The sequence below is a fragment of the Lissotriton helveticus genome, chromosome 5_1, assembly GCF_964261635.1.
Source record: "Lissotriton helveticus chromosome 5_1, aLisHel1.1, whole genome shotgun sequence".
In the NCBI taxonomy this organism is placed as follows: Eukaryota; Metazoa; Chordata; class Amphibia; order Caudata; family Salamandridae; genus Lissotriton; species Lissotriton helveticus.
In genome coordinates, this window is record NC_136065.1 from 1,539,287,888 (window position 1) to 1,539,313,943 (window position 26,056).

The window sequence follows — 26,056 nt, forward strand, 5'->3', positions numbered from 1 at the left end:
TGCCCAACAACCTGTGAGTACTTTGTGAGGGGTTGTTCCCTAGAGCGGAGCGGAATGCGGCAGTGGCCTTTCCCGTGCATTGTCGTGTCCCTCACTTGTTTCCTTTACTGACGCTCAGCTGCCAGCGGAATACGGCGGTGCCTTTCAACCGCGTATTACTGTGTAGCCAGTTCTTTCATCTTTCCTTGCTTTCTCCTGCAGCGGAGTACAGCGGCTGTCTACTGCGTACTTCCATGTGCAGACACAGTTCTTCTGTACTTTGGATTTCCTCCTGCAGCAGAGTACGGCAGTGGTCACAACCGCGTACTTCCGTGTGCAGACATGGTTCTTCTTTCTTTTGTTCACGACGGCAGCGGAGTAGGCGGTGGTCACAACTGCGTACTTCTGTGTGCATTTCAGTTCCTCTTGTGTTGGAATTACAGTTCCTGCAGCGGAGTACGGCGGCGGTCACAACCGCATACGTCCGTGTGCAGTTCCTTGTCTGCTATTGTTTGGGACATCCTTTCTGCCCAAGAAGACGGCTGTGATCAACCACGTACTTTTGTTATAGAGTGGATGGTGCTTCCTTTGTTCTTCAAGTATTAAGTACAGTATATGTACTGGTCTCAGCCAGTAACTTTGGAACACTTAAACATAATACAGAGGTGATGTTAACCCTGTATGATGAACATTAATGCTGGGGTGTCCAGTGTTCAGTCATTAGTTTATAGGATTCCTTATGGGTCAGCTACTGAACTGCTATGGATAGGTGATAACATAATAGAATCTGTATATTTAGAATCATAGGAGTGACTGGTCTTGTAATTACGTATTTGGATGCTTTCGTTTCAAGTCAATGTATTCAAGACATACTGAAGCCCATATACAATGCCTTCAGCTGTTATTTACCCAGGTACATATATGGTGTCCTTTTAGTGAGAATTATATGAGTGTAAATTATATTCTTGTATTAACTCATTGCCTTTATTGTTTCAGGTTCTATTCCCCTGCTGTCCCTTGCCCTTCTTTTCCCTCGCCTGATAATTTGAAAGCCCTGTGGATAACTCCATATCAGGGACTTGGTAATAGCAGGAGGTGGACCATTAATTCTGCTGTGACTGAATCCTGCGGAGCTGGGCCTGACAGAATTACGCGCCCACATATATTAGTTCCGCCCGATTCAGAAGTAGAGGAAAAGATGGCAACCATGGATGACGTTCTCCAAGCACTAATTTTAGTGCAAAAAGAATTGGCATCCTATAAAGCTGAAACTGCAGCTTTAAAAGAGAATGTAGAAAAATTATCTAGGAAGCCATTTGATGTTAATCCAGGGACCACACAGATACAGGTCACGGCCCCTCCACCCATTCCCTTGGCCAGTCCAGAAAGATATTCAGGAGACACAGCTAAAGTAGAGGTGCTTTTGACTCAAATAATGTTGCACTTCTCCTGCAAGCCAGCCTCTTTCCTTAACAACCATTCAAGAGTAGCATTAGCTATTTCTTACTTTATAGGAGATGCGGCCAATTGGGCGGTCCCTTTAGTCAGAAATAATAATGCGGTATTATCTGACTGGGCAGCTTTTAGGGCAGAATTCGAAAGGGTTTTCGATCGCAGAGCAACCACCTTTAGTGCCGACCGAGGATTATTGGAGCTCAAACAAGGGAGAGGCGATTTGATTACTTATCTAACCACATTCAATAGATTGGTGGCAGAAACAGCAAGGCCAGAGGGAAAAATAATGTCCTTGTTTTATCAGGGGCTAAAAGATGAGCTGAAGGATGTATTGGCACAAATAAATCCACAGCCTTTAAATTGCACAGACATGATAAATTTGACATTACGTTTGGATGGGAGAATGATGGAGAGAGGGGGTGATTGAAGAAGGTGGGAAAAAGGGTCTTATAGATCAGAGCAGCCTAAACGTAGACTAATGACTAGCCCTGAGACATCTGCTGAACTCATGGAGATTGGAGCAGTTCGGACGCCTTTGTCCAAGGAAGAAAGAGACACCAGAAGGGTACAAGGACTAAGTATGTACTGTGGAAAAAAGGGTCACTACGTCTGAGAATGTCCCACTAAACCTAAGGCCTCTGAAGCCTGGTCCGGAAGTAAAGGGGTGTCAGCATCCTCATCAAGCCTTCCGACCCCTTCAGGGGAGTCACCAAGTGCTAGAGTAATAAACAAAGGTTTACAGCTCCCCTCCTTGGCCACTTCTGATTCATTAGATACAGAATCACATATAGTAATCCCTATGGACCTTGTTCATAGCAATCAGTTACACAAGATGCAAGTTGTGTTGGATTCCGGGGCCACTGGTAATTTTATCGACAGTGGTTTGGTCACACACTTTGGGCTACAGAGGGTACGCTGAAAGACAGCAGAAGAAGTGTTTGCTGTAGACGGTAAACCTCTGAAGTCCGGTTTGGTAGTTGAACATACCGAACTTGTTTTGTAGATTTTCAACATGACTAAGGAGAAACATACAGAAAGATTGTCTCTTAATATAATTGAAGCACCACAATGTGAGGTGATAGTGTGGATGCCTTGGTTGTGTCATCATAACCCTACAGTAGATTGGAAGACTAAATCTGTCCAGCTTCTCTCAGACGAATGTCTTGAGCACTTAGTACCACTCTCACAGTCCCCTGCTGTGACTTTGTTACATCCATATATAGTGGCCACAGCAGCAGAAAAAGTAGTTACTTTGCCCTTGGAATATGCTCAATTAGAGGATGTGTTTAGTGAAGTACAGGCTGAGCAATTACCCCCTCATAGGGAGTATGACTGTAGAATAGATCTGGTTTTGGGAGCCACTATACCAGCCTGCAGAATATATGCCCTATCTGAGCCAGAAACTAAACACTTACGTGAATACTTGGATCACTATGTTGAGATAGGATTCATTAGGCCTTCAAGATCGCCTGCCGCTTCCACTCTCTTTTTTTATTTCAAAAGCCATTGGTGATCTCAGGGCTGGTGTAGATTATAGGGTGTTAAACAAGAATACAGTGCAAAACAGATACCCTCTGCCTCTAATCTCTGTCCTGCTCGATCAAGTAAGAGGGGACCAAATATACATGCGTCAAGACCTTAGAGGGGTGTATCATTTAGTGCGTGTCAAAAGTGGGGATGAATGGAAAACAGCCTTTAAGACGACATATGGCTTATTCGAATATACTGTCATGCCGTTTGGCCTTTGCAACGCCCCGGCGGCATTTCTATATTTTCTTAATGATGTGCTTAAAGAATACATGGATGTGTTTGTGGTGGTATATATAGATGACATCCTCATCTATTCTGGGTCTGTGGCGGAACATGCTAGCCATGTGATTGAAGTGCTGTCCAGGTTACGTACTCACAGACTTTTTTGTAAACTTAGTAACTTAGGCGTTATGCTTTGCCCAAGGGATTGCACATGGCAGAAAGAAAGGTATCAGCAGTACAAGAATGGCCTACCCTAAAAAATGTGCTTGATGTACAGTGTTTTCTGGGTTTCGCGAACTACTACCGGAGGTTTATTCTCGAATTTTCTCAGGTAGCTGTACCAATCACTAGGCCGCTTAGGAAAGGTAGTACTTTCAGTGGACCAAGGAGGCTGGGGAAGCTTTGGAATACCTAAAAAAGGCATTTACAGCTGCTCCTGTGCTGGCTCATCCTCGTCCAGAAAATCCATTCTTTCGGGGCCATTTTGTCTCAAAGAAATTCCAGTACGGGCCGACTACTTCCGGTGGTATACCTTTCCAGAAAACTGAATCCTGCAGAGAGGAACTATACCATTGCCGAAAAGGAGTTGTTGGCAATAAAAAAGTAATTTGAGGAATGGAGACATTACTTATGGGGGGCCAGTCACCCTATCACAGTTTATACCGATCACAGAAACTTACAGTACATGAAATCTGCACAACATCTCTCTCAAAGGCAAATAAGGTGGATGTTGTTTTTTGCAGAATACGATTTTGTGGTAACATTTTGACCTGGAGTGGATAATCGCAAAGCGGATTCTTTGTCCAGACTGGAGTCAAAAGATATCCCTCTTCAGGACTCCAAACCAGAGGCTATTATCGAATCTGCCAAGGTGTTGTGTGTGATCAGAGTTGAGAACTTTCTTGATGAGGTGAGGAAACATCATTCTATTCAAGCATGGGAAGCTTCGGCTGCAAAAGAGAACGACCGTACAGTGAGACAAGGGCTGCCTTTCCAAAAAGACAAGTTGTTTCTTCCTTCTATCGCCCTACAAAAAAAGGCTTTTCTGTGGTGTCATGTGTCTCCATTAGCTGGTCATCCTGGAATAAAGAAAACCCAGCAATTGGTACAACGTTATTTCTGGTGGCCTAAGCTCAACGCTGATATGGTCTCTTGGGTGGCGAGATGTGAGGACTGTGCTAGAGCCAAGAATGAAATTGTCGGGAAGAAAGGTAAACTCATCCCCTGGCCTACACCACGTTACCCATGGCATAACATCAGTTTGGATTTTATCACTGGGTTCCCCTGGGAGAAGGGTTATTCAGCTGTCTTAGTGGTTTTTGACAGTCTTACCAAGCTGGGGCACTACATTCCTTGTGGAAAACGTCCTACGGCTAGTCAAACGGCACAGTTGCTGTTGGCTAATGTCATCCGGATACATGGACTGCCTGAAATCATCGTTTCCGACAGGGGGCCCCAGTTTATTGCCAGGTTTTGGAAAATCTGGTGCAAGGCTTTGCACATTGAACCATCACTGTCTACCAGTGTTCACCCCCAGATGGATGGACAAATGGAGAGGTTAAATCAGACCTTAAATAAATACCTCAGGTGCTACGCAAAGGAATCCCAGGATTCCTGGGTTGACATTTTGTGGATGGCTGAATTAGCCTATAATAGTGCTTGCCATAGTTCTATCGGTCTGTCTCCTTTCCATGCCACCTATGCTTATGATGCTCAGATTCTAACCATAAGTATTCCCACAGAAGTGGTCAATCAGCCTATGGTTTTGTCCCAAGTCAAGAGGCTTCACGCTCTACTGTGCAAGGTCCGGAATCACCTGATTAAGGCAAAAAAGGGAATATAAGCAATGGGAGGATCGCCATAGGCGTGAAGGGCCTCAGCACCGAGTAGGGGATAAGGTGTGGCTGTCCACCAGAAACATACGTTTTAAGTTGCGCAGCATTTTTCATCCTAGGTATATTGGTCTCTACGCTATAGTGAGACAAATCAACCCTGTCACGTACAAGTTGAGATTGCCTGGTTCTCTTCGGATCCATCCTGTGTTTCATTGTAACCTCTTGAAACCCGCCATGGGGGCCCGTCGGCGCGCTCCTCCCCGTGATCTGTGATGGGGGTTTGGAATACGAGGTCAGGAGCATACGAGATTCCAAGATGCGGCAAGGGGTGCTGTGGTATCTGGTATCATGGAAAGGCTACAGTGTGGAAGACGACTCATGGGAGCCTTGCCATAATGTGCATGCCCCAGCGAAAGTTCGATCATTTCACAGGCGTTTCCCGCTGAAACCTGGGCCAAGGAGATGCTAGGAAAGGGGGATCTACTGTCAGGATTCAAGCATTATGCGCCTACCTAGCAGCAACACTACATTTCCCAGAAGGCTGGCCGCGATGGGGGATTTAGGACTGGGAGGCGCGCAGGAATTTGCGCGTAATACTGTTCCTATATTGTCTTTTCTCGGCTGAGAGAGGAGGACGTCGCCAGAGGCTCTCGTGAGTTCAGAGATCCCATCTTGTTATGGTTTCCTTACCCAACAACCTGTGAGTAGTTTGTGAGGTGTTGTTCCCTAGAGCGGAGCGGAATGCGGCGGTAGCCTTTCCCGCACATTGCTGTGTCCCTAGCTTGTTTCCTTTACTGACTCTCGGCTGCCAGCGGAATACGGCGGTGTCTTTCAACCACGTATTACCGTGTAGCTGGTTGTTTCGTCTTTCCTTGCTTTCTCCTGCAGCAGAGTACAGCGGCTATCTACCGTGTACTTCCGTGTGCAGACACGGTTCTTCTGTACTTTGGATTTCCTCCTGCAGCGGAGTACGGCGTGGTTACAACTGCGTACTTCCGTGTGCATTTCAGTTCCTCTTGTGTTGGAACTACAGTTCCTGCAGCGGAGTACGGTGGCGATCACCACCGCGTACTTCCGTGTGCAGTTCCTTGTCTGCTATTGTTTGGGACATCCTTTCTGCCCAGGAAGACGGCTGTGATGGTCCACGTACTTTTGTTATAGATTGGATGTATTAAGTACAGTATATGTACTGGTCTCAGCCAGTAACTTTGGAACACTTTTACATAATACAGAGGTGATGTTAACCCTGTATGAGGAACATTAATGCTGCTGTGTCCAGTGTTCATTCGTCAGTTTATAGGATTCCTTATGTGTCAGCTACTGAACGGCTATGGGTAGGTGATAACATAATAGAACCTGTGGGCCTTATTTATGAAAAGTGACGCATCGCTGCGTGAAAACAGCGATGCGTCACTTTTCACTGCGCTCTCCTTGCGACATGATTGGTGCGTCATATTTATAATATGACGCATCATGTCGCAAGGAGTTACAGATACGTCAGTATTTCTGACGTATCTGTAAGCGCAATAGTCACGCATTGCTGGGGTGTGTCACAAAAGTGACGCAACTCCAGCAATGCGTCCTTTCACATGGGGAAAGCCCCATGTGAAAGGGCTTGCGTCAGTCTTACGCCTGCTGTGAGGCAGGCGCAAGATTTTGATGCAACAGAGTCCTAAAAGTGACGCAGTGAAATCTCATAGATTTCACTGCGTCACTATTACGAGGCTTTTTGCGTGTGAACGGACCCCTTTGCATACATTATACCTGACGCAGGTATAATGTAGCGCAGGGGTTTACAAAGTGACGCATCTACCTATATGCGTCACTTTGTAAATATGGCGCAACAAGGCGCATTGTTTACGCCACTGGTACGTCACAAAAAGTGACGCACCGGCGGCGTAAAAGGCACGCACGCCTCATAAATGAGGCCCTGTATATTTAGAATCATAGGAGTGACTGGTCTTGTAATTACGTATCTGGATGCTTTCCTTTCAGGTCAACGTATTCATACTGAAGCCCATTTACAATGCCTTCAGCTGTTATTTACCCAGGTACATATATGGTGTCCTTTTAGTGAGAATTATATGAGTGTAGATTATATTCTTGTATTAGCTCTCTGCCTTTGTTGTTTCAGGTTCTATTCCCCTGCTGTCCCTTCCCCTTCCTTTCCCTCGCCTGATAATTCGAAAGCCCTGTGGATAACTCCATATCAGGGACTTGGTAATATCAGGAGGTGACCATTTATTCTGCTGCGACTGAATCCTGCGGAGCTGGTCTTGACAGGTTTGGTCACTGGAGTCTTAATATGTCTATTTGAGAATCCTACAACTTGGATAGTTTCTCTCGAGAGGGGTAGGTTTGGAATTTCCGCTGTTCTCACAGTAGAACGGGCAGCGCAAGTACCCACAAGGAATGTAATTTCATTACCTTCCACTTTCCCATTCACAAAAGGACCCGACTGATCTACACTAGAGATGCACCAGCACGCACTCTTCCTCCCCCCTCAAGGACCGTCATTGAAATGAATCTGAATCACTCTCAGAATATTGCAACCAATATTGCTAAACCATTTGTACATTTTGATTGTTACCAACCTGTTCACCCACATGAAAACCAGCATCCACACTGTATCTCTGTACTTGAGCATTCACATTATTTTGCATAGGTGCTTGAGGCACTTGTACCTGTTGTACCTGCAGTGCAACTAGCTGTTGTTGTTGATTCACAACCTTCTCATTCTGCATCTTTTGATTGAAATTTTGAACCATGCCATTATTTCTTATCAAAGACTTATACTCGTTCCTCCAATGCCCTAATTGGCCACATCCATGACACGGAAATTTCTGTTTCATTTCTTGTTTATTACCCTTGCCTCTACCTTTTCCTGGTAACTGCACTTGAACACCTCCATTAGGTAAAATATTCATAGGTACCTTATCATTTTGAAAGCCTGATTCTGCCCTTTCATCTGATAACCTGTCTGCGAACCATCAACAAAATTCCCATCATCCTGTTGTGCCACTTTCACCTGTGCCCACTTCACTTTATCCTTCAATTTCTTATGTCTTGATTCAATATCATCACTACAATACTTTGCGTACCTCAGGATTTCATCCACTCTCTTGTTCTCCCAACAAGTCAAATTTTGCTGAATCATATTGCTAATCTCCGGTTTCAATCCAAACACAAACCTATTGACAAAATGTCCCGTATCCTTATCAGTAATGCTTTTAAAACCCCTATACTGTTTGAACACCTGTAACAACCTCCCATAATAGGCATGCACCGATTCTTTCAATTCCTGTGTTGTCATATCAATCTTAACCCAATCTGTTTCTTTTGGAGAAATTTTACTCTTCAAATATGTAATCACTTAATTATATGTTTTCTTTACCTCTTCTGAGGGTGCTCCTGTTTTAATATCTCTAGGATAGTCTTCTTCTGGCCAATGAACTGCAATCTTACACTCAGTCCATAAATCAGCTGGAACCACAATATCAAACAAGCCATCGAAATATTTCAACAACACTTTTGAAAACTTTACAAACCTCTCTAACTGTTTGCACCATTCAACTGGCTTTTCTCTCAATCTGGGAAACTAATTCGTGAAATACAGTATATCTTGTCTTTACCAAGGATTGTGAACATATCCACCACCCGAAACTTCTCTCATAGGGTATATCATTTCAGCAGACTCTGTCTCTTTTAAATGAAGTAAAGGAGAAACAGTCACACCCTTATTCATAAGCGCTTCTTCTTTCTTTCTCGTCCATCTACCTCTCCATCTTTCTTCATCACCCCATCTTATCAGAGTTTTTATCAATTCCTTTATTTGCAATCTTTTTCCAGAAGCATTCAAACTCTCCAAATCTTTGCCACTGAATCCAATCTATACATCTTTTGCAAAGCTTTTGACTTCTCAATATCCACACCATATTCTTGTGCAGCTACTGCCAATTTCTCATGTAAGACTTTTGCTTTCAGTGTAATATGCTTACACATAAATAGCAACTCCTCATCCTGATATTTACTCAATCTCTCTGGACTGATTGTACCAATAATAATTAACCCTGGGCGGGTAACACCGCTACGCCAATGGAGTTTGCGGAGATTTACCTACTCCGCCCTCTGTAGGCAAAAAACTGCGCCTCCATGGCGGAGCGAAGTTAGCCGCTCCCTCCCGCCTACTAAAGTCTTTAAAATTTTTAAAAAGAGAAGCCACCTACATGTTGTCTGCCGCCTCTCCTGCCTGGCCGCTCTCCGTCCTGGTCATCGGTCCTTGTGTCCCCTTCTGTAATTAAAAAAAACACTATTTTGTACGTCTGACGTGTGTGCGCATACGCGGCAGATGTACAACGTAGTTTGTTTTTTTACAGAAGGGGACGCGAGGACAAAGGAGCAGAACGGAGAGCGGCCAAGCAGGGGAGCCGGCAGACAACAGGTAAGTGGCTTCTTTTTTTTTCATTTTTAAAGACTTTGGGAGGCGGGACGGAGTGTAGGGGAGCAGAGCGTATTTCCACTGAGTTTTTTTAAAACTCTGTGGAAATACGCGTAAAGGTGCAACACCCGCTACCCCCAGGGTTAATAATAATTTCTTCCAAATCTAGTTTCAATTTCCTTAAATGTATACTTGGTTTAGATTTATTAGATGTCATTCCTCATATCCATTCAACCAACTCCTCTGGCGAAGGTCCCACTGAACCAGAACCACCTGATATGGAAGTTCTTTCCCTTGCATTCGTCAATAACTTTCTAGGATCTATCTGAACACTCCTTTTTGGCGTTTCAGTTATACTTCCATTTATTTGAAGATCAATTAATGACGTACTAGTCTCCTTTGACTCTGACCCACTAACATTCCTAACATTACTCACAGGAACTGTCAATGCATGCACTTTTGTATTAGTGACCCTCACTATATAATGGAACTATAGGACATATCGTCACTGGAACTGACAATGCTTCCGTATTTAAACTTATCTGAATAATTTTCTGAGTCAATTCTTCTTTTTCTCTATTAAGCATATCAATTTCTTTTTCCTGGGATATTTGAGTAACCTGTGAAACTTGTGGATTTTGAGGAATTTCTATTTCAATTAATGGTGCACTTGGAGAAGTCCCATCCAGGCTCTCATGATATGGTGGAGGTCGTTTTAGTACCATCTCTTCCAACAACTTATCGTCAATTTCATTTGGATCCATATCTAATTCTGAAGTTTCTATATTATTCTTTTTCTCTTTCCACTTTCCACCAGCCTTATCCTCAGCAACCATTACTGGATATAATCCATCTAGAATTACATCTCTCCTCCATCTCTTCATTTGAGCATCCCACTTAGCCTCTGCAAACCAGCTCATCGTATTCTTGTATTTCAATCCATTCCTTTCTTTCTCCCTTCTGTACCCTTCATGCTCTTATTCCTCAAGCGCCTCATACTGCATGGGTCCATAATTTGGTTTCAAAGAATTCATTCATCTCCTCAAGTTCTCCAAAATGTTGGTATTAAACAGACCATGCTGTGGGAAAGTTAGCACTCCATCATATTCTGTATATTTTACCCAGTTCTCCAACATGTACATGTATGATATCCCCGCTCTAACATCATAAAAAAAAGCAGGCGATCTTTGAGGAGGTACAGGAATTCCCTCTCTAATCACAATTGGTTTATCCTTTTTAAAGAAATCCTGAATCACTTTAATCAACTTCATTTTCAATACTCTCTTTTCTCTTCGATAACTATTTTGTAAAAAGCAAGGAAATCCTTCTGTATTTCCACTTACTCTATTGGCTCACACTCGTCCAATACCAGCGCAGCTCACACCAATCAACCAACCATCAGCACAGTACACACCCGCTATTTTGACCAATGCCAGTGCAGCTCTTGTGTCAGTATTATTGCTACTACTGACCATCCCTTTGAAAAATATTACAGCAGTGTAAAACAAGGTTTTTCTAACTAGATTCTTATTAGAAACAACACAAAACACCACCTTTGTCTGCTCCACTAATAAAGAGATAGTTCAATTACTCTAAAAGATTCCCTTTACTTCGAGTAAAATAACTACCAGTGTCACTCTACTCCCAAACAAGTGAAAAGAGGTCTTGGTACTACTCTAGGGATAAGGCCAAAGTTTCGAAGAGGACTTTTTATTAAAAGAGGTCTTGGTACACCTTTGGGGACAAGGCCAGAGTTTCGGAAGCGGACTTTCCACTATTTCATACACTCTCCTTACAACAAAGTAAGTCCCAAAAAGCCCATCAACATCCTTTCACTGTTCGATATTACAACAACAGACAAAGAACTTACAGTGTGATATTTTTTCACACTATGACTTCCAGTGTGGTATTTCTCCACACTACAACCATGCTACAACGGCTTAAATTAGTATCCTGGGATCTTAGGCAACTGCGTATCTCTACTTCCAGACAACAAAAAACAAAAACTTTAACTTTTCGTATTAGTAATCAAAAGTCTAGAAATCATTAAATCAATCGTTAATTTGCCAAAATAACCAATATAACCATCAAATTCTGCTACCAAAACTGATCCAGCGATTCAGGACTACAATTTTCCACACTAGGCCCCATTTCCATTACCCAACAAGTTCCTTCATGCTGGGTTAGTGTAATCCTAGCGACTATACCAAGTTTACCAATCTCCAAAATATATTCTCATTTTCTAGTTTACAAAGCAAATTTACAATGCTAACTTTATATGGTTGATTACATTTGGCATAATAATAATCTAGAATGAATCACTCTTAATAAAGACAGACTCATTTGTAAACCTATAATGTTTATCTAAATAATGTGAAGTAAATGCTCTTCATACAGACACACAGCATGAACCATAGATCGTCACAAGGTGAACAAAAATCAGAAGAGAAAATGACAAATTCATATCAATGACAATGCATAAAGGAGTGGATAGACGAAGAGACAAAAGATATACAGCCAGATTTATGAAATGAAAATCGGCTCGCAAAGGGCCAGATTCTCAGAATCTGGCCCTTTGCGAGCGCAATTTTTGCATTTGGGATTCATCATCCCAAATGCAAAAATCGCTATACAGAATTCGCATTTTAGCGAGGAATTGCATTTAAGGAATCTCTATTTGAGATTCCTTAAATGCAATTCATTAACCAATTTTAAATAGCGAATTCGCAATATTTGGCCGCTATTTACCACGAAGTCAGACTTCGTGGTAAATATCGAAAAAATTAGAAAAAAGCACTTTATTGCATTATTCTCTGTTGCATGTTACACACACACATGTCCTTTGGACATGTGTGTGCGCAACACCTGTGTAATGTTGCATTTCAGGGGTGCTACAGGGTGTCCTTTGGACACCCCTGGCACCCTTGAAATCGCATCCTTATTTGCGATTAGCAAATTGCTAATCGCAAATAAGGAATAACTCCCCATTCATTCCTATGTGCGTGTAGGCCCATAGGAATGAATGGGGAGTTATTCCTTATTTGCGATTAGCAATTTGCTAATCGCAAATAAGGAAGATGTAGGAATCGCAATATTTATTGCAATCCCTACATGAATTCCTTTTTGCAAGTCCTTAATAGCGATTCCTTATGAATCGCTATTAAAGACTCGCAAAACGGCCCTTTCATGAATCTAGCTGTTAGAGACAAAATACATTTGCAAATGATTATGCAAATTCAGATTTCAGAATATACTTACCCAAATAGGAAAAAGGAAATCTACTCTCTGGCCATGAGAGCAGCAAGGCCCCTCAAGAAGATTTGAAGAGGCAAAGACTAACAGCTAGATTTATGAAAGGGCCGTTTTGCGAGTCTTTAATAGCGATTCATAAGGAATCGCTATTAAAGACTTGCAAAACGGGATTCATGTAGGAATTGCAATAAATATTGCGATTCCTACATCCTCCTTATTTGCGATTAGCAAATTGCTAATCGCAAATAAGGAATAACTCCCCATTCATTCCTATGGGCCTACAGGGCCATAGGAATGAATGGGGAGTTACAGCTAGATTCATGAAAGGGCCGTTTTGCGAGTCTTTAATAGCGATTCATAAGGATCCGCTATTAAGGATGCGATTTCAAGGGTGCCAGGGGTGTCCAAAGGACACCCTGTAGCACCCCTGAAATGCAACATTACACAGGTGTTGTGCACACACATGTCCAAAGGACATGTGTGTGTGTAATATGCAACAGAGAATAATGCACTAAAGTGCTTTTTTCTAATTTTTTCGCTATTTACCACGAAGTCTGACTTCGTGGTAAATAGCGGCCAAATATTGCGAATTCGCTATTTAAAATTGGTTAATGAATTGCATTTAAGTAATCTCAAATAGAGATTCCTTAAATGCAATTCCTCGCTAAAATGCGAATTCTGTAATAGCGATTTTTGCATTTGGGATGATGAATCCCAAATGCAAAAATTGCGCTTGGAAAGGGCCAGATTCTGAGAATCTGGCCCTTTGCGAGCCGATTTTCATTTCATGAATCTGGCCGTATGTCAGGAATCAGTAAACAGGAACAGGACAGCAAACTTACGAGAGCAACGATCTCCCAACAGAGCAATCCTAAAACTCCATCCAACAGGCACCTCAATAATACCCTAAACCCAAATGTCCACCCCTCACATGTAACAAACTATAGGTTTTCTCCGCATTTGATTGGTTAAGGTAGGTGGTGTATGGTCACACCACTTTCAACATGACAGCCTCTCTAAATGTCCCTTTGTTTTCAATTAATCCATGACCTAAGCTTCCACCCCAGGAAATACAATTCCAAACTATCGTTATTTTCTTCCTCTTCTCTGGCAAAATGTTGCGATCACTGTATTTCTTTCTCACTGAGCGCCTCTCTGCAGAGGAAGCTTCCCTCTGTTTGTCACATTGTTCTTTTATACTGATTTTGGCAGACACTCAGGACTTGAAGGGCAAAATAATGGTCCACTCTCTTCCTTGTGCTCATTTTACATTATTTAATGTATTTCTGATCCTGACAGCACTTTAATCCATTACTTGTCTTGCAGAATAGAAAGACATGCTTCTAGGAAAACAACATAGACATTATTATTCACTTATAATGTTTTTTCTTTACTCACCAACCCAATGCTGCAGTTACCCCTGTGCATCCCATATAAGTATTTACCAATTTCCTAGCAGGCATTAATTATGTGCACATAGGCAACATTAGTCCTTTTTATTTTCGTTAGTCAAGAAGTATTTGCGGCCTACTCTTAGTACTTTACTCCACGCTTGCGCAGTAGCATTTTCCCTCATGTTAAGCCTATTTTTCGTATTTATTTTCACTGCACACAGTTAGTAAATGTTACTGAGGGTTCAATCCGAGCAGGTTTTATTTTCACGAAAACCCTGCTCCATCATGTTGAATCAAAAGAAGCTTAGAAAAACTGTTGTTTTTCTTGTTAATGAACAGCAGAAAATGCTTTCAGAGGAGATATAGAATAGATTGTAGATTACTTCCACCAAGCAAACTGTTTGAACACGCTGCAGTTAAAAAATGATGTGAACTTTCACCAATCTATGCTCCACTCAATACTCTAGGCCCACCCGCAAGGAAACACTTCATAACAGAATAAAACGGGTACTTAGAGAAAAATAGAAAAAGATATCTTGGACTGACATATGTTGCTCAAATTTTTGGGGAAAATACTGGAGTTATTTACTAAAGGTTTGTTTATGCGCTTGCATGGCTCAAAGTGGAGCAAATCATTGGGCCCGATTCACAACGGTAAAGTGAGGCAAAAGTCTAACTTTACGGCTTTCGGTATTCACAAAGGGCATTTAGTGCTCGTAAATGCCCTTTGTGAATACCGAAAGTAGAACTTTAAATGCCCTTTGTGAATACTGAAAGTCGTAAAGTTAGACTTTCGTCTCACTTTACCTTTGTGAATCGCCTCATTATGTTGATTTACTTCCCATTATAAAAGCACTGGCCACACAAAAGCCATGTCCTTCCCAGAACGGAAACAAGCATCCAAGGACCGGCCCGGTTTCGAGGTAACATCTCTCTTCAGCCCGGCTAGCTTGATTCCAGTGGTGTGGAGTGCCTGGGACTCACGTCTGAGCATCCCCAGTACACTTAGAGCGGTAACTGCAAACACAACAATGATGGACAGAATGTGGATCAATGTCACACATTCACCCCAGTCCAAAGATCTGGGCCCAAATCCATCGTTTTTCCACTCCACACCACCCTGGGTTAGACAATGGCGATATGCAAATCAGCGCTGACCCTGTGCCCCATGGGAACAGTCCAGTCCGAACTACAAAAGCCATGTCCTTCCCAGAACGGAAACAAGCATCCAAGGACCGGCCCGGTTTCGAGGTAACACCTCTCTTCAGCCCGGCTAGCTTGATTCCAGTGGTGTGGAGTGCCTGGGACTCACGTCTGAGCATCCCCAGTACACTTAGAGCGGTAACTGCAAACACAACAATGATGGACTTGCTTGGAAGAACACATCTAAACCACTGATTTACAAATCTCATTTTCTTTTTTTATTTTCACACACAAAATCCCAAAGCAGGATTATATGTGTGAAAATAAAGAAAACTATGACTCCTTTTCCATGCAAGTTTCTTCAGTCAGTGAAATGTTTTTACTATTGCATTCAGCCACGTTTTGGGTCGCAGTTTGTAAAAGTAAAAACTGGCCATGCGTCTTCCCTCTCTAAATTGGGTGAGCAGACACATGTCCAAACCTACCACGGCCCTTACTCTGTCAAGCTGTTGGAGGGGTATGTAGAAGGCAAAGATGGAGCAGTCTCCGCGGTCTACATACTCCAGGTCCGCCCAGCTGTACATAAGGCAGGAGGACCATGTTGCTTGTAAGCCCTCTCAAATTATCAGCAGATAACGGGACGAAGACATAGGTTTAGTGGCAGAGGTACGTATCTGTGTCAAAGTAGGGACCCATGCTTCTAGTCAGGGTAAGTAGGTTATACACTTTAGATAACCCTAGCTCACTCCCTTGGTAGCTTGGAAAGAGCAGACAGGTTTATCTCAAAGGCAATTTAAAGAAAAATGCCAAAGAACGTTATTGAAGATAAAGCACATTACAATGTAGGCATTCAAATGTGTATTTTGACATTTGGCATTTAGCGGAGTAAATATATGCCAACGGTGTGTGGGAAATATGACATCTTAGTAGCTTTCTGTGAATGCAAACCTCATTTTTAGGCTGGCATGGACACAAGTCATAGGATCTCACAGTCATAAAGTTACATGCCTGACATCAGTTTCCAGTATTCGCTCAAGTGCGTCTGGCAGTGTGCTGCATCTGCAAGCCACGTTTTTGCCAGTGGTACCGGCCCGCGGCCCCAATGGATCGCCACCCTACGTCTGGTTAGCTAGTCTAGTCAAATTAGTTCAAAAAATGGGCTAACCCAGGACTAATTGCAATACAATTTCTGTGAGTGGATTCTTATTGAAAATTTTTGGTAGAAAACGATGGTGAAAAGTCTACCACTCTATCATGACGCGTTAATCCAATAAGGCACATTTTTTAAAATGGCTGCCCATTATTTGAGATATAGGGTATAACTGTTTATATGCCCATGTGTGGTATAATTTTATATGTTTTTAGGGACGGGAAAGTCAAAAATAACATAAAAAATTGTTTCTGATGACCATAATATCAAATAATTGCGGAATATGTCAGATAGACAAAGTTTGTATAATTTTTTCGTTGACTTGTATGACAAAGTGTGAAGGAACGTAAATATTACAATTAACTTTTGAAATAAAAAGTTTGCTATTGTTTGTGTTTTGTTTTGTAACTTTGTTGTTATTGTTTGTTTTTTGGTAATCAAAAATGTTTCATTTATGTGTTACAGGTTCTTGCGAGTTGCTGTGAAATACAGTGAAAATGGACGTAGAAAAGTGTTTCATTTGTGATGTGGTGTTTCAAGAAGATGACGATGTATCTGTACTCACTGAAAGAGGAGTGACTGGAATTAAAAAAACATGCAAGGAGAGAAAGATATCTAAGTTTCACGTTTGTGTTGGGCAGAAAGAAATGTAGAGCGCGTTTTGTTAACTTGAAAACTCCGTTCCAGGAGAAAGAATCAGATACCACAACTTCTCGTGTTCTGCGGTCTACTGAAGTTTGCTTTCCAAAGCTCCTCCATATCCCTGCTCAGCCAAACCCCAAGACACTTGGTCGGTCCCGTAGCCCACTTTATCTGATATTCCGTGGAGAAGGGCTGTGTCGCATCAGTTAGGGGAAAGAGGATGGATTTGCTCCAATTCATTTGTACCCCAGAATAGCCTCCAAATCGTATCACCTCTCTCATCATTGGTGGCAGGTTATTTTGTGACTCGCATATATATATAATGCAACGCAGTCCCCATACCTAGAGGTCACCAAGCTGCAGGTCGAAAAACCAATGCCTCGCTGTGTATGGTGCTGACGTAGCCACACTGTGAGTTGCTCCATCGCGATGGCGAACAGCATCGAGGAAAGTGGACAGCCCTACTTTGTGCCCCTAGTGATTGTGATGGGATCTGTAATTTGTCCATTCATTTTAATACGCGCTGAAGGCAGGTTAGTAGCTTGATTTTATGAATGAAGGCTGAGCTGAAACCGAGGTGGCCAAGCAGAGAGAAGAGAAAAAGCCATTTTAATTAATCGAATGCCTTAGCGGTGTCGAGCAGGGCTGCCACCGCAGGCAGAGAGGGGTTGATTTGGTTCATTATAGAAAAAAATGGTTTGCAGGTTGTGCGACGTAGCGTGGCCCGGTATCAAGCCAGATTGGTCTGGGCAGATTTTAAAGGGCATGAGTGGGAGGAGGCGATTTGCTAGCAATTTCGCATATATCTTATTGTCGGTGTTGATTAACGATAGGGGGCGATATGAATCGCAACACTTGGGCGCTTTGTCTGGTTTAAGAATAAGCGTGAATAGTGCCTCACAGAGGGTGGAAGGAAAGTGGCCACTAGTGACAGATTCATTGTACATTTCGGTCAGGTGGGAAATGAGGATAGAGGTATAATCTTTATGGAACGAGGGCGTAAGCCCATCTGATCCTGGTGCTTTGTTGCCCGGAAGGCCAGCGATGACCTGTACCATCTCCTCGGTAGTGAATGGTTCATCTAAGTATTCTCGGTGTCCATCACTGAGCCATAGCAACTCGATCGATTCAAAGTATTGTTCTATGATATCATGGGATGTCTTTGCCCCAGCGGTGTTTAGTTGGGCATAGAATGACGTGATTCTAGTAATTATTTCACTGCTGGACGTAGTTCTACCGACAGTGTCATCCAATAATTCTGTTATGTATGAGGAGGCATGGGGCCTCCTCAATAGATTTGCAAGGGCAATCTCCTTCTCCATACCGGCTGGCCTATGCCTCACAACCAAGGTATGCCACCTCGCATTTGGATTCGGTGTGGTATTCGGTCAACTTAGCCCTTATGTCTGCCAGCGCAGTGAGGGAAGGGTCAGTTATATATCTTTGGTCGAGTACCTTGTTTTCCGCCTCTTCCGCTCCAGGGCACCCCAAATAGATCGAAACACTCCAGATTGCTTAGTGATGCATACCCCCAGATCACCACCTTAAAAGTGTCCCAGAGGGTGATTCCACCGAACCAGTGTTCAGTTCACAGAAGTCAACAATGGCAGCACGCAGTTCCTCGCTGAATGCAGCGTTGCAAAGTGCAAAGGGGGGCAGGCACCATGCAAACATACGCTGGGAGGTAAAAGGGATCCGCAGGTTCAGGCCCACCGGGGAGTGATAAGATAGGGTACGCGTCACATGCTCGACGGATGAGGCCCAGCATGTGACATCCTGAGTGGCCAACCATAGGTCAATGCGGGACCAGGAGCTGTGTGTGTTGGAGACACAGGTGCCTTCGCGCCCTGTGCGGTGAATATGTCACTAAACGTTAACTAAGGTGTTATCTTGCATAAGTGTGAGCAGTGTAGCGGTGGCCTGAGGGCGCTGAAGACGCGTGCCAGAGTGGTCTAGTGTGCTTTGTGATGCAATATTAAAGTCCCCACCTCATATCAGTGGGTAAGGGTCAATTGAGGAAATCAGTTTCCACATGCAGAGGTAGAAGCCAGAATCGTTCGTGCTCGGGCCGTACACGGCTGCCAGGATCACAGGTTGGGCATAGAGAGTCCCAGCCAGCACCACATATCTGCCCACAGGATCTATGTGGGTTTCCTAGCGCCCCATGGCAGGTCCTTCCTAAGCAATACAGTGATGCCTCTCGTGTAGCTAGAGTAGAACGAAGAGTAGGAGTCACCCCAGTATCTTGCACTCAGTTTAGCTGTGTTGTTGACTGTGAGGTGTGTCTCTTGTAAAAGGCAGACGTCAATTTTGTGTCTAGCGAGATATGTATGCATGAGTCTTGCTTTGCGGTGGTCGTTCATGCCCCTAATGTTCCATGATAAAAATGTCACCTTAGCCATGCGCAGAGTCAGGTGAGAGTATGGTGCGCCGCCGTCCTTTGCCAGTCTTATAGCGGAGAGATGATGTATCATGGAACACAGTGTAGCTGTCATTGAATGCAATCAGTATCATATTTAAAATCAAACAGGACCAAAAATGTAACAAAACCCGGGGATATGGGTTAAGCACCTCATACCCTCTAAGAGCTGTGCGTCCCTGCCCCCTCCCACTCCAACCCCCCAATTAGGTTGAGAATCATTCCACCCCCCACCCAAGGAGCCCTAACTTGGAAGATGCCAGTAGAGCATAGGAATTATCACATCTACCGGTCCTACTGCCCTCAAAGGTTATCTTAGGCTGTTTTACATCAGCCTTCCCCATTGTTGCTGTTGTTAGAAGGTCACAGCCAGTTAGAGGGATATGTGGTGGTCACAGGGCACCACAGCTGCAGAGTGGAGGTTTGTTTAGTGATGTCCGCCAAGCAGGTCCTGCACATTCAGACGATTCACAGAGGATCTTGGCCCAGTGGACTCTACTATTGGCCCCGGCAATCAGGACCCACACTGCCGTTGTGGACAGCGGGAGGGGGCGGGGATTGGTGTTGGTTCAGTGTTTTTCAACCAGGGCATGTCCTGTGCCCTGCCCGGTAGGCCGCCACCCACTGTGTAGCGGGCTGAACGTGATTGTTACGATGTCTCAGCACCAGCCGGGGAAGGGATGGATAGTGCAGGCAGTGTTTATGGCCTTCACGCCTTCTCGCCCCGCGAGTCAGACACTCGCAGCTTCCGGGGATGAGAGGTGGAGGCACACCGCCTTTGCGCAGGAGTTTTAGAAACCAGGCAGTCTCACAGGAGAAACAGTTGCGTGTGGAAGGGGGTGCATCCAGGAAAGTGCTGCGGTGTTTAATGGCCACTCTCTTTAATCAGGACTGCGTAGTAGCGCAGGCCCCCTGTAGTACAGTGCCTTCGGCGTCATCCCACACAAGTCCCTCCAGGCTCACTTGGCCCAAGCACTCCACCTGCTAAGGCCCGGACACATCCCAGGCACGGCGCACCGCAGTTGGGGCCGTCAAGTCCCAGCAGTTAGTTGCCACCCCGCACCCACACCCTACTTGTACTGTAGAGAGGAATCCTCCAGAGCAGGCCTCAGTATGCCTCTTGTGGGTCAATCACGGCCCCAGTGACAGGCCTCTGCGACGTAGGGTCCAGCTGCACAGCAGGTATCAATATCCCAGCCCGCAGCAGGCTGCCGTGCAGCAGGAGCCACATCTAGAAGGCCGGCGCAGGTCCACTGGCTCAGGAGCTCAGACGAGCTGCACTGCTGGGAGGCCATATTACAGCACCCGTCTCTGGTTCAGCCCCAGCTCTGTCACGGTCTGCTTCATATGGCCATGTCTGAACTGGGGTGGTGGAGTGAACTAAAGAATGATGATGGATTAAACGCAGACCAGTTGACTGGGGGTGAATGTTTGATTTGCTCGAGAGCTCCGTCCATCATTCCCTCTGTCGCGGTCTGCAGCGGCACCCAGGGCTCAGGCAGGAGCGCTGGTATAATCCCTGGCAGACGAGGCATTGCAGGTGTTCTCACATGACCCGTGCCACAGGTAGAGTCGTAGGTCGCTGAACCTCCAGGCGGCAGTCCCCATGCGGCCCAGTCTCCAATCAGCGGCCGGGTGATGGCATTCTTGTTGTTTCAGGGCCTCTGGGCTAATCAGGACAGCAGCGCCAGCTCTAGGTACGATTGGCAGCCCAGGCCCGTCGTTTTAGCAGCTGTACCTCCACGCTGCTTTGCGGATTCTGGCAGATTTGTATGCTCGGCTGGTAGAGCGCAGCCATCTTGCCACTTGTGAAACCACGCCCCATCTCATAGGCAATTTGTAAAGTAGTTGTGCTCAAAACACACAGTAACACAGTGAAAACACCACAAATGGACACCATATCAGTTTAGAAAAATAAAGTATCTTTATCTAAACCAAACAAGACCAAAATGACAAAAATTCAACATACATGTACCAAATTATGACTTTAGAACTGTTATTCCAAAAATAGAACTTGTAGAAACAAAATAATTCCAACTGGAGCTATTACAACGTCGTGACAGGCATGAATCCAAAGTACAGTGCAGACCGCAAGGTGCGCGGCACCAGGTATGGAGTCACATGGATCCCTCAAACAGCATTACCTTGGAAAATTAAGTCTATGGATGATGCACGGTACGGTGGAGGTGAGGCGTCGCTGCCAAGGTCGAGGCCGGTTCTCAGGTTGTAATGGGGAAGGCAAGGTGTAGTTTCTGTGAGGAGGTGATGTGTTGAGTCCAGGACAGGAGAAGTTAGGTGGCCGCAACGGTGAGGCGTCAGTTCCAGTGAGGCGATGTGAAGTCAAAGAGCTTGTGAAGTCACCCTCGTCGGTTATCAGCTCCATGATAACAGGATGCCGGCGCTGTCAGTGATGGCATCGTATGAGCGCTGGCGTTGGGAAGGCCGTTAACTGCAGGCGTTGAAGGTCATCGAAGGGCGTCGAGCTGCAGTGCAGGTGGGGCGGTGCACCGTGCACCTCACAAGCTGTGCCCCAGACCTTGGTGCAGGTTACGGCAGCGCTGACTGCATCAGAGTTGTTTTTCTTGCTTTGCAGCAGCAACCACACAATTCTGAAAGCCCAGAACCTGAAATTAACACCCTTTTGAACACAGGAGTGCACAGAGGAGTCCAGGTGCTGGTCAGTGGGTTACAGGTAAAGTGGTGTGTCCCTGAGACTTCAGAACAGGAGGCCAATACACACAAGCCCTTGGAGATTCTTCTTCAAGCAGGTTGACAGCAAAGTTCCAGTCTTTGTCCTCTCCTTGGCAGAAGCCGCAACAGCAGGCCAACCTATCAAAGCATACACAGCGAAGGGGCAGTACTCCTCCTTACAGCTCTCCAGCTCTTCTCCATGGCAGAAATTCCTCATCAGTCCAGAAGTGATCTGATTCTCTGGTGTTTAAGGGCCAATACTTATTCCCCATTTTCTCTCTGTTCTCTTGGTGGAAAGGGTCAATGAACCCAGTCCATACCAGTTCTGTCCTCTCTGGCCCAGCTTCACTACAGGAGGTGGAGACAGCATTGTACAGAGGAGACACTGCCTATTCAGGTGCAAGTGAAACTCCTCCCACCACTCTAAATGCTGCCAAGGTCTATTCAGCTTAGCTACGAGTCACCCAGGAAAGGCAGGACACGCCTCAATCTCCCTTGTGGCTGTCTATAGTGAATGCACATGCTCAGCTCCTGTCACTCCAAAACCAGACGGTCAATATATAAAACAGCAGAGGCACACAGAATAGTTAAACAAGAAAATGCCTACTTTCTAAAAGTGGCATTTTCAAACACACAATTTAAAAACCATCTTCCTAAAAAGATGCATTATTAAATTCAGAGTTCAGAGAGTCTACACTCTATTTCTCTATCTTGTCCCAATGGAAAATTATACTGGTAAGATGTTACAAAGTAACTCCCACGTTACCTTATGGCCTTATAGCTTTTCAATAGTGAAAAACGAAATTTGCAGTATTTCACGATCAGGACATGCAAAACGCAGCAGAACATGTCCTACATTTTACATACACTGCACCATGCTCATGGGGAAACCTTGGGCCTACCTGAAGGATGCCTTACATGTAAGAAAAGAGAAGGTGAGGGCCTGGCAGGTGGGTGAACTTGCCAGGTCGAAAAGACAGTTAAAAATTGCACATGCAGACTCTGCAGTGGCAGGTCTGAGTCACATTTGAAAAGGCTACGTGTGTGCGTGGTACAATCAGCACTACATGCCCACTATTAGCATTTGATTTACAGGCCCTGGGCACACAAAGTGCACTGTACTAGGGACTTACCTAGTAAATCAAATATGCCATTCATGGATAAATAATATCAATAGCACTTTATACACGGAACACTTGCATTTTGACACTGATAAACAGTGGCAAATTGCCCAATGAATCTAATCCAGCAAAAAACTAAATTCAGCATACCGTAAAAAATACAGTCGGTAGAGGCAAAATGTCAGAGGAAACCACACCAAGTGTGCCAAGTCTAACATTTTGTTATCAGGTAAGCGTTACTTTTGTAATGCTAACCCGACGCTAAACCTATTTGGGGATTAACAAACCAACAATAATTAGTATTAGCGTTGGTTTGTATGGAAAAGAAACGCAAAGCAGTGTGAAATGCTGCTTTGCATTACTTTGCGTCAGAGGGATGTTACATGGGTGGTACATGGTAGTTCCCATGAAACCATCCATGCTTTTTTACACTAAACCCTATCTAATAACATTAGTAGTCAGGGTTTAGTACCATAAATTAACACAGCTGGATGGCAGGCATTAAAAGAAGAAGTGTTTTCATTTCTTTCTTTTCCTACTTAGCATGTGTGCAGCACACATAAAAAGTAGGAACCTGTTTTAAACTTGTCTAGGCATAGTATTTTGTACAGGAAGGCTATCCTTCCTGTAAAAAATTGATGCTTGACTCAGGCACGCACCCTGGCACTATGGAGCTACGGTGTCTGCCAGGCGCACGACAGCAGAAATCAGCGCAGGCGATTAGGAGAGGGGAGTGTTATATCTCTGTGAATATGATGCTTTCCTGCTCTCTCCCTGTCACCCAACTCAGCACAGCCTCTTTGAGTGCTGCACTGCATCGCGTGACACTTTTCAGTATCTGGACCATAGGGTCCAATTTGGAGTTTGGCAGAGAGGGTTCTCCATAGCAAAGGTGCACTGGTAATGGAATACCCTCTCCACCATATCTAAGGTCTGCCGTCCTGATTTACAGACCCTTCATGTTGGTGGAACGTTGGCGTCTGCAGCTGTGATGGGAGACTGCCATAGGTGTTTTGCTAGTTAGGCATGCTTATGCAGGACCAAGAGGTAGGCACAGTCCAACAGTGCTCGTCTGCATACATGTGAAAGCCTGAATATGCCTTCCACATTGTGAACGTGTTGCAGGCTATGCCAGCTCCCATGGGTAGACAGCAGCACAATATGGAGGGTTAGGGTGCAGTTTGCAATATTCTGTACAACTCATGAGGAAATAGATACCCTAAAGACAAGGAAGTGGAAACCAAGAGAGAATAAATTGTATCTGATAAATTAAGGGGCGTCCTAGACTTTTAAAAACATGCCTCTTGGCTACTGCTTCCCAGTAGTTGTGCTCATCGGAAAAGGGATGGAGGTTGGAATCAAAGTACAGAGAGGGGGGAAGAGGCATATACATTAAACCCTCTGGTACCCTATAGAAAGAAGCAAACAGGGAATGACAGTGGAACATGATGATGGAATATGCTCTCCATCTCATTTCAGGCACAACATGTTCCAGTCATTCAGGCAGGTGAAACTGGAAGGTACAGGGGTTACACCAGAGCCGCTATTCTGGGGAAATATTATTTGCAAACTGCATGGAGGGAGATGTTCTGACCACTTTCTTCACTTCTTGGAGAACACTTACATGACCTTGGCTAGAAAGCTCCCAGATGAGCATACCCTGTTAATAATCCCAAGACTGAAATATTCCTAAAGAGAGAGAGAGAATAATCCCAAGACTGAAATATCCCTAAAGAGAAAGAGAAATACAAGCATTTGGACTTATAAGACCAAGCAAGGTGGCTCTACTTTTGCCAGAATATGAAGGAAAATCCTAAATTTGTGTTTTCATCTTGTTTTATGTGTTTTGTTTTTGTGTGCCTGTGGCGTGGGGGACCCGGATGAGGGGCCCCCTGGTATGCCTATTAATGTTTCTGCCCTTTTTATCCAGCATACAGAGGCATGGAGTACACCTGAAGACGTACGAAGACGGCCCGATGCGGAGGAACGACAAGCTTACCCCTTTAAGGGGGCGGATCTGGAATGGCGACACGCCCTCCCCGAAGAGGTAAAACCCATCCCTGAATTGAGCCAGGTGTGCGAGACACCCGGAGGCGGAGTAGGAGACTGGTGGCGTGAGTGGAGAGACAGCGGAGCGGAGTGGACGGAGGAGGAGAGACCGAGAACCGAGGAAGAGGAGGAAGGAGTGAGTAGTACGGAGGCGGAGGAAGCGGAGGAACACCGGAGGACATACGAGGGAATACCGGCGCGACCTCGGAGGAGGACAGGGAGAGAAGCAGAGGCGGAGCGGAGCTACGAGGAGACACCAGGGGAGAAGGCGACGACCGGACCGGTGGACGACGCTGAGGGCGGCTACCGCAACAAGCCAGGAGGCTCTGTGGAACGCGCATCGCCCAGCCACACTAACACGGAAGTGTGGCTCGACCAGGTACGGTCCAAGTTCACAGGGTGGGCAGGCATCAGGCGAGGGAAGCCCCCTTAAATGCACGAAAACCCCATCCACACCCCCTTGTTGTTGTTTTCTGAGCACAAGGGATCACGTCACTGAGCAGGGGTATTAGCGGGCACGTGTGTTTTCCTCACCCCCTTTCCCCCACAAGAAGTGTCATACCGAACTCTGGTACTGAGACTGGTTTTCTCTTCTTTATCCTATACCGGCACGACGAGGACATCGAGACGGCGGGTAAAAGGCCTACAACTCCCAGGAGACCTTGGGATCGACGCTCCGGAGGGGGAAGAACCACGACGGAGGAGGCAGAACCGCCCCTACCCTTTTACCGGGTGC